The 18200-nt window shown below is 60.7% G+C and overlaps 1 long non-coding RNA gene across 5 annotated transcripts; it reads left to right on the top strand.

The window, feature by feature from the left end:
- Positions 1–2301: 2301 nt before the first annotated feature.
- LOC113198673 (uncharacterized) lies at positions 2302–8538 on the top strand. 5 transcript variants are annotated; one of them, XR_003302874.2, is made up of 6 exons: positions 2302–2884; positions 3144–3528; positions 4123–4274; positions 5101–5289; positions 5770–6473; positions 7319–8538. It is a non-coding gene; the product is annotated as an uncharacterized LOC113198673 (long non-coding RNA). The 5 variants fall into 5 exon arrangements; XR_003302872.2 differs by having other exon boundaries at positions 2302–3528; XR_013343629.1 differs by having other exon boundaries at positions 2302–3528; positions 5040–5289.
- Positions 8539–18200: the final 9662 nt, after the last annotated feature.

Here is an 18200-nt window from a genome sequence, read left to right as displayed (position 1 = left end):
CAGGCAGACAGACAAGTGCACACACAGCCCGGCAGCGGTCACAGGAGTGGGTCGCACAGGTAGGGCAGGTCGCCCAGCAGGTGTGACTGACTGTCTCAAGAGTGCTCGGTGCTCCTTGGGGGCAGATGTACTCCCAGTCACCGTGCACATCCCCTGAGGTCACCCAGGTATTGTCCGTGGTCCTTGATGGGGGCTGGAGGCTTCCCGCCGCCCCTCCCCCCACCCCAGGGCGGTGACACTCTTCCTTGGGTGAACACAGGGCTCTTGATGTCGTGGGACCACATCTGGAACCTGGTGAGTGGACACCGGTGCTCAGCACGGAGAGGGCTGGGGAGTGGGTGCCTGGTTCCAGTGCCCCTGCTGGGGTGGGGCTCCCGGGTCACCAAACTCACTCCATCCCCACAGTGGGGGTGGCATGGGAATGGCCTGCCCGCGTCACAGAGGGGAAAACCAAGGTCGGGAGGGAGACAGTGATTTCTAGATGGCTCAGCTGCCTAGAGCTGGAGCTGGATCCTAAGTCCCAGGACTCCCAGGACAGGGCTCCAGGGAAGGAAGGGGAGGCTTGGGGATGCAGCCGGCTGCAGGTGGGATCTGGCTGGTGCGCAGGAGGGTGAGCCTGGGTGGGGGGGGGGCAGCGGGGCCTGGGGAGATAGGCAGCTCTGTGTGTGCACCCCAGCTACACAGGCCTGTAAACGCGGGGACTGGCCGGGCAGGTGACACCAGGGTGCCAGCCCTGGCCACCCGGCCATGAGCCCCGCACAGGCCGGAGGAGCCTGCCCTCCGGAGACCACCGCCGGGTGGAGGATGATCTCAGCTCCCTCCGTCCCCCACCCCCCCAAGCTCCTTCCTGTTTTGATGGAAGGAAAAATTTTCAGCTTTTCCTTCTTTATTTTTCCAGACGGGTGACTCGCTGGGGAAAGGAATTCCCCCTCCCCACGCCGCCGTCATGCCTGGTATCGATGCCATAGATCCAGGCCCATCCTGTTGTGCTGGGACAGTGGCAGTTATTTTTGGGTGCCTTGCGGGGGTGGCGCCCCAGGGGAGGGGATGTGGGGTGCCAGGCTGCCTCCTTCCAGTCCTGGTCCCCCCCAGGCTCCTCCCCGCCCCCACCGTCCTCCGGCCGCGCTGGGGGGAAGGAAGCCCCGCTCCCTCCGCGGGGTATAAATAGCCCAGGTGGTTACTCAGCCGCGGGAACATGATAACATGAGTCACCCGCGAAATCAAGACAGCGCCGTCAGCCGGGCACCGCCCCGGGCACCGCAGAGGTGGGCTCCCGGGAGGGGCTGCGGTGCTGGGACAGCACCGTGCGGGGTCCCAGCCGGCGGAGAAGCTGCCAGGCCACAGGCGGAGTGGGACAGCTCGGCGTCCCCGCCCTCTCTGCGCATCTGGAGGGGCGGCTTCCTTCCCAGGGCCCTCCCCAGCCAGGAAGGAGGAGGAGGGCAGGGGCCACACTCCCAGCATCCTTGGGTCCTCCTCTCCCTGTGCCCGTCACATGGGGCGTACAGAATAAGTCCATTGGAACTTTTGGTCCCCTTGCCCCATTTCCAGGACAGGTGGCTTTTGGGGTCCCCTGGGCCTCGATGGGGACCTGTGGGATGGAGCAGGGGGTTGGGCAGCAGCAGAAGGGCCTGCGGGGCCGCGCCCACCACAGTGGCCCTGAATCGAGGACACTCTGCCTAACACCTTCCTCTGCGCCTGGCTGCAGCGTGGGCCCAGAAACAGGACACCCTCAAGGACCTCGCGCGGAGCCATGTGACCAGCCAGGCGGCAAGGCCAGGGCCTGGCCCTGCAGGCTGGATCAGCAGCCACCCAGCTCCGGCTCCTCACCCAAGTCCTCTGCTCCGGACTCATCTCCAGAGCCACACAGGCCCGACCCCGTTGCCATGGCAACGGGCTCTGGAGCCAGCGCAGGCCAGGCCACGTCTCCCATCCGCCTCGGGCCACCAGGCCTGGTGGGGACAGCAGGGCCACATGGGAGGGAGGAGCCCACCACACCTGTCCTGGTGGGGGAGTGTCTGGCGGGGCACAGTGGGTCTTCTGTCCAGGCCGCCTGTCGAGGCACTGGGGTGACCATGTGACCACATGGCTCTGTCCCTGGGACTGAGCCTTAGGACCCCAGAGTCAGGGGGAGATCGTGAGTCTCCTGGCTGTTGGGAGGTGGCACAGCTGAGGGCTGAGCACTGGGACCCCGGAACCCCCACCTCGGCCATGCAGCACCCCACCATCTCTGGCCTTTGTCCAAAGGGGGCCCCCAGAGCCGCGCCCCTGGCTCCCAACCCTGGCCTTGTCTCTTCTCCAGGAGACACAGCCCCACCCTGCCCCTGCCCCCTGCATGCCCAGACAGCTTGGCATGGCCCGGACCCCGCCATTCAATGGGTAGCCTGCCCTCTGGCCCCTCACACAATAGGGACTCCAGGAATACTGTCCCCCAGGCTGAATCAAAGGCTCTAAATTTAGCCCATCTGCTCCTGCGAGCTTCCTGCCCCTGCTCCCTCCTTTCCAGGCGATGAGGTCACCCCGGAACCGCCTGCCCTGCAGCCAGGCCGGGGGTTTCCAGGTCCGGGGTGTTCTGCTGCTCTGGGGGACAGGGCCTGGAGCGTCCTCCTCCCTCCAGGGCCCTGGGGCCCCTCCTGCTCCTGGCCCGGCGGCCGACGTCCTCCTGGCCACCCCGGCCGGGCTGAGTCCCGGGAATGTCACCAAAATGACTTATGGAGAGTCCAGTCCATGCTGGCCCTGCGCCCAGGAGAGGGCAGCGGACCGGACCGGGACAGGTCCTGCCCTCTCGGCAGGGACAATCAGCAAGTAGACCATAAACCAACCAGACAGTGTCACTCATGGAAAGTGGCCTGAAGGAAATAAAGGAGAGATGCCATCACGCACCAGGGTGAGCGGAGGGCATCGCCTGGAGGGGTCAGCGAAGGCCCCGGGTGACACCTGAGCCGGGGCTCGGATGACCAGAAGAACTATTCGAAGATCTGGGTGGGGCTGCACCCTCCAGGCCAGCGGAGGGTGAGGCAGATGCCGGGAAGAGCCCCCTGGCTCCGGGCGCAGCTGGGGGGGGGGGTGACTGCGAGGGGGCCGTGTGCGGGGCGGCCAGCGGCCCGACTCGGTTTTAAAAAGCTGTGTCGCTGGCACATGGACAGGACCAGGAAGGACAAGAACTGAGCACCCTCAACTGCGGGCAAAGGCACCTTGAGGAGTTTCCTCCTTTAGTCCCTTCATGAGTCACAGTGGCCCAGAGAGGATATGTGTCCCACAGCAGGTCAGCTGTCCCCGGAACACCGCTGAGAGTAGGTAGTAAGAGGCACTTGGTCACCTGCCTTCAGCCAGCAGCATCCCCTCCAGGCTGAGCTAGGCTCCATGTGGGGGTGACGGTCGGCAGAGCCCGGAGGCCCGATCCCTGAGCGGGGGAGGTCCCCTGTCTGCGGCCGGCTCCCTCCCTCAGCACTGACCAGCTGCCACCTCCCCTCTGTCCCTCCCTGAATGGCTCCACGAAGCTCCTCTCCCCCACTCCGCCAGGAACCCAGGGTAGGCAGGGAGTGGGGGGCCTGGAATGTGGCCCTCTGATGCCACACTGTGTGCCAGCCTCTGCAGAGACCTGGGGGGCACACAGAGGGACCATCAGCTCTCTTCCAGAATGGGGAGGCTGGCAGGGGCCAGCCGAGGAGGGCAGGTCTCAGCTGGGGGACATCTCCTGTTGGAGCTGCTGTCCCTGCTTCCCCCAGGGTGGGAGCTGAGACCTAGCAATGGTGACCCTACCCACCCCTGCAGTGTCTCTTGTCACAAGGGCTCAGTGTGAGCATTTAGGAGGTGACAGACCCCAACCCAGGCCAGGCTTACCCTAGCACTCCTGATCTCCCCAACCCGGCCCCTGAGAGGACACTGAAAACCTCTCTGCTGGCCAGGGGGAGCCCAGGGAAGGCAGAGCGAATGGGAAGTGGGATACTCAGTGAGGACCCTGACTCCAGCTGTGTGACCTTGGGCAAGTGACTAAACCTCCCTGAACCTTGGTCTCCTCATTTGTCTAACAGCAATAATTACAGGGCCTAACCCGCTGGGGTTCCTGGGGCAGAGGAGTGAGTAGCTGGGGGTAAGAGGATGTTGGGGTTCACGCCCCCCCAGTGGTCCCAGGGTGCTGGAAACCTCTGATGAGGGTCAGGAGCAGCTGGAGGAGCCGGGGCCAGGAGAGGTGGCGAACATCTACCCAGTCCAGATCCACGGTGCACGGGCACTGGCTCCGCCAGGCTGTGGCAGGATGGCAGGATGGCAGGCGGGTGAGGACTCCTCGCCCCGCGGCTGAGCCCCCTCCCTCCGCAGCAGGACCCAGGCCAAGGAGGCTTTATTTTTAAACCTCAAACAATGGCTGGCCCGGCTCAGCCTCTCCTCCGAGGACAGAGAGAGCATGGAGCGGAGGGGCCAGGCTTCCTGGGCCAGCATTCCTCCCCAGAGGACGCCGCGCCCTCCTCCAAGACAGGCACGGAGCCGGCTGGCCCTGCTTCTCAGCTGCAGGGGGTCGGGATTCCAGGGTCTTCAGCAGCCCCCGCCCTGGCCAGGCCACCCACCCCACCCCCACCCCCTCCAGCCCTCGCCGCTCCCCAGGGCAGGGGGACACCGTCTCCTGGGAAGGCTCCCCCCGACCTGTCCAGCACCCGTGACCCCCTGACGCCCCCAAGTCCCCTTGCTCACAGCCCTGCGGGAAACTCCTGCCCCTGTGCAGCAGGACACTGTCCCTGACAGTGACCTGCGGTGACAGTCGAGCCAGGCAAGGGTGACTGGATGAGAGTCGGGGGGGGGGGCAGCCTATGTGGGACCCAATGTCAGCCCCTGCGTGACCTTGAGCAGGACCCATCACCATCCTTTGTCCCGTCATTTCCTCTTCTGGGCAACGGGGACAATAAGCCACCCCACGCCATCACACGGCGAGAAGGGTCTTGGCTTCTGGGTGGGCAGGGGACGCTGGACATGGGGGCCCAGCCCCTGTGGTCCCGACAGAGACCCACAGACCCACACCCCCGCCAGGCCACCTGCTTCTCTCCCAGGTCTGCCACTGTCGGCCTCGGACCTGGGAGGTCAGACAGGTCACCGCCATCACCTCTTCAGCTGCAGAACGGCGGAAGCCACCGCGAGGTCAGAGAAACACGAAGCTGGGCGCCGGGTGACCCCAGAGTGTGGAGGACACCGGGCGTGTGGGGACAGGAACGGGCACCAGACTGTGGCACGTGGGCCACAGTCCCGCGTCCTGGGCGAGGCCATGTCCAGGCCTGGGGCCTGTGTGGGCTGCAACCTTGGGTGAGCGCCAGGGGGGTGCAGGGGGGCGCGAGGAGGGCGTGCGGGGGTCCCCTCCTGGCCAGTATCGTTTCCTGCTGGACAGGGAGCACAGGTCACCAAGGTCCCCTCTCTCCTGAGCCTGGCCCCCCCACCCCAGAGGGAGACTCCTGGGGAGGAGAGGGACGGTCCAGGGAGAAGGGAAGGGCTTGGCGTCTCCTGCCTGGGCATCCTGGCTCCCTGCCTGTGACACTGCGAGACGTCCTTGGCCATCCCCCCATTCTGTGGGACTCTCCTTTGTCCACTACGGGGACCCAGTGTCCAGAACAGCACCACGCACATAGTAGGTGCTCAGCGAGCTACGCGACTGCCACCTCCGTGACCAGGCCCAGAGCGTCCCGCTGCCCCAGGGCCCCTCCTGCCCCTTTCTCAGGCCGTCCCTCTCCAGCTCCCTCCCGGGCAGCCCCGACCTGCCCTTGGGCACCTGAATTTTGCCTTTTCTAGAATTTCTCATAAGCAAGAGCGTGTGACCACCGACACCTGCCTCTGCAGAGCCAGCTCCCGTGGCCACGGGGGTCAGAGGAGGGGCCATCAGAAGGTGACAGGTGACAGGCACAGGTGACAGGCCCAGGAAAGGTGAAGGGAGGCCTGGCTGGAGAACTGATTTGGGAGGACTCTGTGGCCAGGTGGGAGTCTGGGCCTGGGGCAGCTGCCCAGATCTAAGAAGGGCCTCCTCAGCAGAGGCCAGGAGAAGTTGCGGGGGGCCGGGGGGCTCACAGACACACACACAAGTGCACACTCACAAGTACTGAGCACACTCCTGCTCACACATACAAGGAGGAGAGCAGGCCAGGCCCAGAAGGACGGCTCCGAGGCAGACGCACGAGGTCCAGGCCGAGGCCTGCTTGGTCCCTCTTCGCTGCCCAGGAGAACCCCCTCCAGGCTGCCCAGGGGAGCCGCGGCTGGCCAGGGTGGGCTGGCTGAGTGGAGCGCGCTCCGTGGCCCCTGAGGCTGTCACGGGAAGCAGCACTTGGTTCTCTGGACGCTGGCCTCTGCAGCCCCAGGCGGCCACTCTAGGACACTCAGCCGCCCACACAGTCCCAAGTCCAGCCACTGACCACAGCTGTGTGAGACCCCAAGCCACACAGCCTTGCTCAGCCCTTCCTGACTTCCTGACGTGCAGAAGCTACGAGAACAAGCTGCTTCTTGTAAGTTTTTTTTTTTTTTTTGTGGGTGGGGAGGGTACTGGGGACTGAACTCAGGGGCACTCGACCACTGAGCCCCATCCCCAGCCCTATTTTGCATTTTATTTAGAGGCAGGGTCTCACTGAGCTGCTTAGGGCCTCACCATTGCTGAGGCTGGCTTTGAACTTGTGATCCTCCTGCCTCAGCCTCCCGTGCCACTGGGATTACAGGAGTGCACCACCGGGCCTGGCTTCTTCTAAGTTTTAAGCTACTAAATTTGGGCTGGTTTGTTACACAGCAGTAGCTAACGGATCAGGATCCACTGCCAATCCTGTTGGATCAATGGTCAAAATAACCCACCACCAGCACCCAAAACCAGGCCACTGTGGTCTCCTGCCTGGCCTCCCGCCCTGTCCTTGACTCTGCCATCCATGCAGCACCACAGCCAGAGGCTCTGCTCAAAGCCCCCAGTGACTCCCTCGGAGCCCAGACAGGGAGGCACGGCCCTGTGCAACCCCACACCCTCCCTCTCCTCCGTCCCCCCACTCCCCTAACTCACTCCACTCCAGCTCTGGGGCTTCGGGCTCCTCCCCAGACTCACCAAGCACACCCCTTCCTCAGAGCCGCCACCCATGCTGTGCCCACTAGCTGGGGTCTCCCTTCCCACCGGCTCCCACATTCTGGAATGTGAGATGCCACCCATCAGCAGGCCTCCCCGACTCCTGCCCCTGCCTCCAGTACCCCCAGCCTTCACGTCCTGCTCCTGCTCCTGCTGAGGCTGGTAAATCCTGCTCGGCCTTTCGCTGCCTGTCTTTCTTGTGTTTCTGCAAGCCCCTGCCAACAGGGACTTTCTATGGTTTATCTTCAGTGCCCAGAGCAGGGCCTGGCCTGCCATGCAGCTGTGAGTGAGTGGATGGATGCATGCATGACTCATCTCACCCCTGATGGTGACAGGGTGACAGGGAGAGCGCTGAGCCTTTCAAGACAGGTTGCTCACAGGAAAAAAAAAAAAAAAAAAAAATCCAAGCCAGGCACCATGGCGCACACCTGTAATCCCAGTGATTCTGGGAGGCTGAGGGAGGAGGATCGCAGGTTCGAGGCCAGCCTCAGCAACTTGGCAAAACCCCATCTCAAACTAAAATTTGAAAAGGGCTGGGATAAGGGTCCGTGGAGAGCACTCGCCTATCGTGCACAAGTCCCTGGACTCAGTCCCGAGTACCAAGGGGAACAATTCCACTAAGAAGTGCACAGAGGACCTGAATAGACATCCCTGCCAAGAAGACCTACAAAGGCCAAGATGCACGTGGAGAAACGTCTGCACCACGAATCACCAGAGAGACGCAAATCAAGCCCCCGGAGAGCTCGTGACCCATCAGTGTGGCTATCATCAAAATCACAAGAAATAGCAAATGCCGGGTGAGAACGTGGAGGAAGGGAGAGTCCCAGACCTGTGGCCAGCACCGGCAGGACAGCCCGCAGAGCGGAGCTTCCTCAAAACACAACACCGAGCTCTGCTCCCCTGACCCCGCCACGGGGCCCAGAGCCGGGGACAGGAGTGCAGCAGGTCCGAGGTGTGCACTCCGCGATGATCCCTGCAGCGTCCTTCACGGTCCCAAGAAGCGCCCTCGACCCCAGCATCCATCGGGGGATTAGTGGCTAAAGAAAACGTGGCCTGTCCACAGTGGCCTCCCACGCAGCCGGAAAAGAGGGTGATTCTGTCATGTGCAGCAACACGGGTGAGCGGGAGGAAGTGGCGTGTGGGGACGCGGGGACAGGGAGGGAAAGCCACGTGTGCTCACTGATAGGCAGAAGTTGAGGAAGTGGCAGCAGTGGAGCAGCCCTGAGCAGAGCCAGGGTGGCGGCTGGAGCAGGGATGGCGGGGTCAGCGCGCAGGCTGGACAGGAGGGTGACCGCATGCTCTGCAGCGCCCTAGGATGGCCAGGGCTGAGGTCATTGAGAGAGTATTGCAACATCGTCAGGAGAGGGATCCTGAGAGTTCCCAGCGCAAAGAAAGGATCCATGGTAAAGTGATTGGCACTACAGTCACCCTGATCAGCACACAGTGTGTGCATGTAGTGAGATACCACGCCGAACCCCAAAATGCACAATCATCATGTCTCAATTAAAAATCAACATTTAGAGGTGCAGCGGCGCACGCCTGTAATCCCAGTGGCTTGGGAGACTGAGGCAGGAGGATCGTGAGTTCAAAGCCAGCCTCAGCAAGGCACTAAGCAACTCAGTGAGACTCCGTCCCTAAATAAAACACAAAATAAAGAGGATGTGGCTCAGTTGTCGAGTGTCCCTGAGTTCAATCTCCAGTACCTGCCACCAAATTAACATTTAGCAGGTTTGGTGGTGCACACTGTAATCCCAGAGACTCAGGAGGCAAGTTAAAAGCCAGTCTCAGCAAGAGTGAGGCCCTAAGCAACTTAGCAAGATTCTGTCTCTAAATAAAAAGTGCTGGGGATGTGACTCAGTGGTCAAGCACCTGTGGGTTCAATCCCTGGTAGCAAAACAAAATCAACATTTGAGTTTTTAGAAACTAGGTTGCTCTCCTGCCCATTCAAGCTGCACCTCGTGCTTCAGAAACGCTGGTGGGTCATTTGCCTGTTCAGCAATGCTGGTGCAGGGACAGGGTCACAGCACGTCAGAACTTTCTGGAACCTTTGAACCAGATCTTCTCCAGTCTCAGGGCTGCCACCCTCAAGCGTCGAGTTACCTTTGCCTTAGCTTTCACACGTCCACCAAGGGGCAGGGGAAGATTCACCCCGCAGCTGTGGAGCCCTGAGCCCCAGCACCTCCCGAGGAGCCCGCCCACCATGCTCACCATCACCCAAGTTTCCCTTAAAAGAAAATCTGGAGACTGATGCCCCTAATGGCCCTTAAGGCCCTGCCCTCAAGGTCATCCTGAGAAGCTGGCGAGTTACTGCCCTGGGGTGGTGCCTGGCACAGAGTGGGCATCGAGGGCCAGCTCTGTGCTTGGAGCCAGGAGTCCAGGTGAACAAGACAGACTACGCCCCGTCCCAGCGGAGCCCATGTCCAGGCCTGGCCAGGCGGGCAGGTGGCCCCTGGGGGAGCCTCGGCAGACCTGGGGGTGAAGGAGGAGGCCAGCGGCTGGAGGAGACCAGAGAAGCCAGGGTGCTGGTGGGCTTCCCTGTCCCCACCTCTGAGGGACAGCTGCGTGCTGCTCTGCCACCCCCCCCCCCCGCCTTCTGAGCTCAGCCCCACCCAGCCCCAGCCCAGCCTCCACTTCCCCTTCCCCTTGAGACCACGAGGGCAGGGAGCACAGCCTTTCCTAGACTGCATTCCCCGCCCCTGCAGAGGGCGGAGCGGGCACAGCAGGCGCTGGACACAGCAGCTGACCCTCCTCCCCTTCCCCTTTCCCAGCCCTCCTGGGAACCTGGGGCTCCCCCATGCATCAGACACACTCTGGGCCTGGACGCCCCTCCTGCCCTTCTCCATCTGACTGGAGCTCAGCTGTCACCTCCTCTTCCCAAAACTCCCTGAGAAAATGAATCTTGTTCCTGTCTACACCCCAGCGCTTAGTGGACGGGTGGATGGGTAGATGGGTAGATGGATGGGTGGATGGGTGGATTGGTATATGGATGAGTGGGTGGATGGATAAATGGGTGGATGGATGAGTGGGTGGGTGGATGGATGGGTAGATGGATGAGTGGGTTGGTGGGTGGGTATATGTATGAGTGGGTGGGTGGATGGATGAATGGGTGGGTGGGTATATGGATGAGTGGGTGGATGGATGGATGAATGGGTGGATGGATGGATGAATGGGTGGGTGGGTGGATGGATGGGTGCATGGATGGATGGGTAGGTGGTGGGTGGGTAGATTGGTGGGTGGGTGGATGGATGAATGGATGGGTAGGTTAGTGAATGGGTGGATGGATGGATGGATGGGTGGATGGATGGATGGATGGATGGGTGGATGGATGGGTGGCTGGATGGAATGGGTGGCTGGATGGATGGATGAGTGGGTGGATGGATGGAAGGTGGGTAGGTGGGTTGGTGGATAGGTAGGTGGGTGGATGGATGAACATTAGTTCACAAAGTGACCTCCTCAGAACCCTGGATCAGGGCTGCCACCCTCAAGCGTCAAGTTACCTTTGCCTTAGCTTTCACACGTCCACCAAGGGATGCCTCCCACACCCCAGGGGCAGTGGATGACTGGGTGGATGGATGGGTGGATGGGTGGGTGGGTGGATGGATGGATGGATGGATGGGTGGGTGGATGGATGGATGGGTGGATGGATGGATGGGTGGGTGGATGGATGGATGGGTGGATGGATGGATGGGTGGATGGATGGATGGGTGGATGGATGGGTGGGTGGATGGATGGGTGGATGGATGGGTGGATGGATGGGTGGGTGGGTGGGTGGGTGGATGGATGGATGGATGGGTGGGTGGATGGGTGGGTGGATGGGTGGATGGATGGGTGGATGGATGGATGGGTGGATGGATGGATGGGTGGGTGGATGGGTGGATGGATGGGTGGATGGGTGGATAGTGGGTGGATGGGTGAGTGGGTGGATGGATGGGTGGATGGGTGGATGGATGGGTGGGTGGATGGGTGGATGGGTGGGTGGGTGGATGGATGGGTGGGTGGACTGATGGATGGATGGATGGATGGGTGGGTGGATGGATGGGTGGATGGATGGGTGGATGGGTGGATGGATGGGTGGGTGGATGGGTGGATGGGTGGATGGATGGGTGGAAGGATGGGTGGATGGGTGGGTGGGTGGATGGGTGGATGGGTGGGTGGATGGGTGGATGGGTGGATGGATGGATGGATGGGTGGGTGGATGGATGGGTGGGTGGATGGATGGGTGGATGGGTGGATGGATGGGTGGGTGGATGGGTGGATGGGTGGATGGATGGGTGGAAGGATGGGTGGATGGGTGGGTGGGTGGATGGGTGGATGGGTGGGTGGGTGGATGGGTGGATGGGTGGATGGATGGATGGATGGGTGGGTGGATGGGTGGATGGATGGATGGATGGGTGGATGGGTGGATGGGTGGGTGGATGGGTGGATGGATAGATGGGTGGATGGGTGGATGGGTGGATGGATGGGTGGATGGATGGATGGGTGGATGGGTGGATGGATGGGTGGATGGATGGGTGGATGGATGGGTGGATGGGTGGGTGGGTGGATGGGTGGATGGGTGGATGGGTGGGTGGATGGGTGGGTGGGTTGGTGGATAGGTGGGTGTGTGGATGGATGAACATTAGTTCACAAAGTGACTAATGTGTCCGAGGAAAGCCATGGGTCTATGAGGAGCTTCTTCGCGTTTCCTGAAGCAGCAGCTGGGAGGGTCTAGCCACTCTCAAAGCCCAAGTCACAGGGTGGACCTGAGCCAGGCAGCCTTGTTTCAAATCCTGGCCCTGCCCTTCGCTGACCTTGGGTGAATTTCTCAACCTCTCTGAGCCTCATTTCCCCACCATCAGTGCTGTCTAGCAGAATGGTTCTCAACATTCACAGAGGTGACTGTGGGAAGCCGGGACCCATGAAGATCACTGGACACACACGAGTCCTTAATTAGGTCTGTGGCCCTGGTCTGGGTCTATAGGATGGCACACACGTGTGTGCGCACAACTACTACTTGTGAGAGCACAGGAGGAGGCCAGGGTGCCCGACTGAGGTCCTCTGGCTCACATGGCACCCTGGACAGAGGCCACCAGAAACCCCAGGCCCTACCCAGCTCCTGCTGGCCCAGGCTGAGGGGGTGTGCGCCACCTGGTTCCTGCTGGTGGACACACTGCTGCCCAGAGACGTCGCCATCCTCCCCTCCCGGGCCCTCCCAAGGGTGATGAGGCAGGGGGACTGAGGGACACTGCCGGTGACCTCCTCCCAACAGACGGAGCTTGCGGAGACCCCCTGGGAGACGCCCACCCTCACCGCGGACCCAGTCCCCCAGGGAACGGCGACTGGAATCACGGTCACAGCCAGAGTAAGGTTTCAGAGACCCCGGCCACTCAGGGGTCCCACTCAGCCTCCTGGTGCCTCCCCCGAGGGCCGGGGAGATGGCTTTGTGTAAAGAGGGAGTTTAGGAAACTTAGAGGCCTCTGGGCAGTGCCTTCTGCGGAGGACGGCCAGGCCCAGGAAGGTTGAGTGAGTCCCCACAGTCACAGCCTGGGGAAGAGCCTGGACGCTGCCGCTGGCCGAGCTCCGCCCTCACCATGAAGTTCCTGGAAATCACCCCCGTTCAGACTCGGGGACAGCTGAACCTCTGGGGCCAAAATCAATCCCGGGGATTCCCTGGCAAGAACACTAGCATCTTTTGGGGTGTCTGAGGCTAGAGCTGCTCTTCCAGGATCCGATAATAATGACACCACTGGACACACGGACGGTCAGGCCCATTTGACAGGACGTACCACTGAGTCCCAAGGGGTTCGCCCAGGACCACGGCAGCGGCCCTGGTTCTGATACTCGGCCAGCACCTGCAAGCCCAGGACCCCCCCTGAGCAGTACCCCCCGGGACTCGTGCAGCTGGACAGGTCTCACACAGCCCCACCCCCGTTCCCAAAATGCTATTTTTTTTTTCATTTCTTTACTACAAAAGCGACAATACAAGCTTACTTACAAAATCTGAAAAATGCAGAAAAGTCAAAATAAGGAAGAAAGGTCACCACCCACGGCCCCCCACCCAGAGACCGTCATTGTTAAGGCGTGATGTATTTCCTCCTATAGTTTTTTTGTTTGAGGACTTTTTTTAAAAAAAACCACGGCTGAGATCATACTGTATATTAAAAGAAAAAACTGCCAACGGTGGCATCCTGCTTTGCAGCCCTGCCTTTAGATCACGGGCCCTTTTTCGGTTATTTTGCCCCCATTTCTTTTTCCTTTCTCTGAGCTCCATTTTTATTGGCCGCCTAATATTTGGTCCAGTGGAAGTTCCATAGTTTATCTAGCCATTCCCTTCTTGTTGGGCATCACGGTTATTTCCACTTTTTTGAAGTTATAAATAATAATGGATTTTGATTGGTATCTCTGTATTGAAAGGCTTGTGTTTTCCATATTTAGGGAACTCCTAGGTACCAGGCTGGTGCCCTCAGCCCAAGTGCCTCCCTGGGGACCTGGGCCACCCCCAGTGTACCAGTGAGCAGAGAGGCCTTCAGAGGTGACAGCCCTGCCCCAGGCGGTCAGCCAGGCCCACAGCCTTCCTCAGCTTCCCGCCCTGCTGGTCATTCGTTCCTTCACCGAGTTCAACAGATGAGGGAAGCTACTCTGTGCCAGGGGCGGGCCTAGGCCCAGAGATACCACTGGGGACCCAGCAGACAAACCTGGGTCCTCAAGGCACTGCCACCTGCAAGGCATGATGGGAAGGAGGGCCAGTGCAGCCTTTGCAAACTGAGGTCTGCTCATTTGCATATTGTCTCATTTGCATACCATCTCATTTGCATGCCACCCAGGGAGAAGTGGGCAGCTCTGAGGGCAGAGCCGTGGTCTCCTGGGCCTCACACTCTTTCCTAACATCTGGCCTTCTCTTAAAAATTGGGAGATTTAGCCAAAACCTTAAGGGGAAAGGCCACACCTTAAATGAGAGCACTTACCAGGCTACCTGGGTTGATGTCACCAGGTGGCCCCAACCCACTCCTCCTCAAGGGTTTTATTTTTTATAGAGGGGGGGGGGTTGAGCCCTGGGGCACTTTACCAGTGAGATAGTTCTCTGGTTTTTGTTTGTTTTGTTTTGTTTTAATTTTTTTTTTTTTTTAGAGTTTTTTTTAATATTTATTTTTTCCTTAGTTCTCGGCGGACACAACATCTTTGTTGGTATGTGGTGCTGAGGATCGAACCCGGGCCACACGCATGCCAGGCGAGCGCGCTACCGCTTGAGCCACATCCCCAGACCTTAATTTGTTTTGTTTTGTTTTTGTTTTGAGGCAGGCTCTCACTAAGTTGCTGAGGCTGGCCTCAGACTTAGGATCCTCCTGCCTCAGCCTCCCAGGTCACTAGAATTGGTGTGCACCACCTGGCCAGGCCACCCCTCCTCAAAGGGTTTCTGATAAAAGAAACCAGTGACCACGGGGGCAGCGAGCCCCACCCCAGCCTCTTGCCTTCTGTCCAGGCCCAGCCAGGTCCAGCTCCCTGGGTTTCACCTCTCTGCGAAGGATCCTTCTCCCCAGATCCCAGGCTTCCTGCACTGAACAATGGGACCGGGATGTCCCTCAGCCTCTGGCCTGCAGGAGTGTGGGGACATCTGACCAGGACACCAGTCCTATTCCGGGAACCCAGGGAATGGAGCCACGGCGCCGGAGAGGGCCAAGGGGTGGCGAGGCCAGAAGTCCCTGTGCCCCTCACTGAGCGCCAGCCTCTGGCAGGGAGCAGCAGCATCGGGACGCGCCTGGCCTGAGCCAGGGCTCCACCCTGCTGGGCCGCGCTGTCCCCACTGTAAAATGAAGAATGACAAGGTCACCACCACCACCCCCAGGAGCTGGGGGGGCAAGGTGAAGCCGGGCAGGGGGTGCAGCGACTGAACCCAGAATGCCACCCCGCCCCGGGCAGAGTGTGTGGCCTTGGGCGAGCGGCTGAACCTCTCTGTGCCTCTGGTTCCTGGTCTGTAAAACCACGAGGCTGATAAATTAACAGCCCTGGGGACAACGGCAGCGTTTCACCCTCGAGGTGCTTGAAGGACGGGCTGTGCCCTTTTGTCCTCACCAAAAGTCACCTTGAGGCTTGGTCCCCAATGTGACGGTATTGAGAGAGTGGGACAGGATTTAAGAGGTATCAGGCTCTTCCCAGAGAGCAACGCCCTCTTGCAGGACTGGGGTCACTCTCATGGCGGCAAGTTCTAAGGCCAAGCCCCTCCTGTTTCGTCTCTTCCACCTGCATCTGCTTGTTCTTCCTCATTTCCACAGGCAGGAAGCACGAGGCAAGCAGATGCTGACAGCACCCTGTTGGACTTCCCAGCCTCCAAAACTGTGAGCCCAAATAAACCTCTCTTCTTCATAAATTCACCAGTGTTAGGCATTCTGTTACAGTAACAGAAAACAGACTAAGACACGTGGTGATTTAAAACGTTGCACACATCTTTTATCTCGCAATTCAAAAGGCCTGGATGTCGGCCGGGCTGTGTTGCTTCTGGGGGAGGACCCGTTCTCTCCCCTTTCCAGCTTCAAGAGGCCACCTGAACTCCTTGGCTTGCAGCCCTGGCCTCCATCTTCAGATCTCCCCTCTGTCATCCCACCTCCCCTCTGACCCCACCCTCTCCTTTCCTTCTACTTTGTTAACTTTTAATTCTGAAGAACTTAGGTCCATAGAGGGGGTCTCCAGATACCCTACCACATCCCCTGAGGGCATCTCCATGACGACAGCGCGTCATCACACTGGCACAGCCACGTCGCTCCGCTCGCTCTGTGAACTACAGACTTGATCCCGAGGTCACTAGTTTTTCTTTCCTTTTTTGGTACCAGGGATTGAACCCAGGGGAGCTTCACCACTGAGCCACACCCCCAGCCCTTCTTTTTCTAGTGACAGGGCCTCACTAAGTCGCTGAGGCTGGCCTTGGACTTGTGATCCTCCTGCCTCGGCCTCCCAAGTCACAGGGGTCCCAGGCGTGGGCCACTGTGCCCTGCCGTCACCAGCTTTTCTGCTCATCCCTGGCCCTGTTCTCTGATTCCTTCAGGACCCCCTGGCATCTGGCCTTAGTCCCTTAGTTCCCGCTGTGTCCCCGTCTGTAGTGCTTCCTGACCTGTCCCTTCCAGGAATGCTGCTTGGGCACTGTGTAGGGGTCCCTCCATTTGGGGTTTTTCTGGGTGCTTTATTGAGACCCAGCTCACATGTCACACCGTTCGCCCATCTAGAACGTGCCGCTCAGGGCCGGGTCCCTCACCTGCTGACCGGTCGTGGGAACACGGACACACCTGGTTGTAGCCCTGAAAGTCTGGGGTCCCCTGCCTCCCGCCCACACAGACCTGTGATGGCGCCAGGCAGCCGGCCGAGGGACCTCAGCACTGAGTCCCTCGTAGGGTTGCCCACGGCCCTGCGGGTCGGGCGCGGTCACCTACGCGGCTGTTACCAGGCTCAGGTGCACCTTCCCGCCAGCCGCCTACGCCCCGGGCCCCCGCGGGACTCGGCTCCTAAAGGCCTGGTTAGCCCTGTCACTGCCATGTCCCCAAGGCCCAGATGGGGCCTGAGACAGCGAGGCCAAAGTTCCCCAGCAAGCGCTCTCCTCGGAGCAGGGTGACAGCACGTGAGTGGGACAGGCACCCAGCCCAGGGCCCTTCCCTCTCGCCTCGCCTCATCCCGGCTCTTCCTATTTTTTGAGGCAGGGTCTGGCTCAGGCTGGTTCAGGAACATGGGATCCTCCCGCCTCCGCCCCCAGAGCCCCAGCACAGGCGCCGCTGGAGCAGCTGTTTTATGGGGGGGACCAGGGATTGACTGAGGGGAATCGACAGGAGCCTCATCCCCAGCCCCCCACTTTATATTTTATCAGCTGCTTAGAGCCTCGCTCTCACTGAGGCCGACTCTGAACCCGCAGTCCTCCTGCCTCAGCCTCCTGAGCCACCGGGACCACAGGCCACGGCTCCCGGCAGAAGCAGTTATTTCTGAAGCCACCATCACACAGCCGCAGAGTCCTCAGGCTCCCCCACGTCCACACCGGGCACGGTGACCGGGTGACCGGCCGTCCACACCTGCTCCCGAGTTTGCCAGGGCCTGACCGAATGCGCCGCCCTCGGCTCCATTGCACAGCCAAGAAACTGGCCCCAGAGGAAGGAGCTCTGCGGCCCCTCACAGGGGCCCACGTGCATGGCCCCGGGACAGGGACACCGTAGGCTGGGGGCCCAAGGGAAGCGACGCAGCTGTGAAAACCTGAAGTGACCCGAACCCCGGTAACTGGCCCCTGCTCCGACCTAGTGTCCCCGCTGCAGGGACCGCACCAGAGGCCCCAGACTCCTCCAGAGCCAGGATCCAGTGGGCACCGCTGCCCTCGCCAGGATCCTCCAGGCACCTGACTGGCCCGTGCCCAGGCCACACTGGGTGTGACGGCTTTGAAATCTGCCATGTTCTGCACATAGTAGGTGCTCAGTGAAAAACGGAGTGAAGGGGCCCCCCAGTGCTCACCCCCACCCACTTCTCACCCACCCTTGGCCTCAAGAGGGACAGGCACCGGTGCTGCGGGCGGTGCCCGTCTCCGGGGCCAGTGGGTGACAGGGGCAGCCGGGGCGGAACAGGAGAGCCGTGAGCGGCCTATCTCCGGAGGGAAGTGGGCAGATAACAAGCGCTCACTTTCCCGCGGCCGCAGGCTGCAGATAACCCAGGAGGAGCCACCCACCTGCCGGGCTCCCCACCCCACTATCACCGCTCGGGCTGAAACCCAAGATGCAGCTCGGAAGAGTGGCGGGGACCACGGCGATAACAGGGGAATTGCAGCAGAGGATGGTGACTCCCGCGTCCCTCGGAAAAGGGCTTCTAGGCGGCAGCTGCCCTTCCCCAAGCTGGTCCACCCCGTGCTCACCAGTGCTGCCCTAAGACACAGCCTCTGCCTGGACAACCCAGGGCCCTTCAAAAGTCCCCAGTCCAGCCCAGTGTGGTGGGGCACACCTGTGATCCCAGCGGCCCGGGAGGCTGAGGCAGGAGGATGGCGAGTTCAAAGCCAGCCTCAGCAATGGCGAGGCCCTAAGCCACTCAGTGAGACCCTGTCTCTCAATAAAATACAAAACAGGGCTGGGGACATGGGTCAGCCGAGTGCCCCTGGGTTCAATCCCTGGTACCCCCAAAAAAAGAGCCCAAGGGAAGC

Source organism: Urocitellus parryii, chromosome 5, assembly GCF_045843805.1.
Source record: "Urocitellus parryii isolate mUroPar1 chromosome 5, mUroPar1.hap1, whole genome shotgun sequence".
Lineage (NCBI taxonomy): Eukaryota > Metazoa > Chordata > Mammalia > Rodentia > Sciuridae > Urocitellus > Urocitellus parryii.
This window is presented reverse-complemented; position numbering and strand designations above follow the sequence as displayed.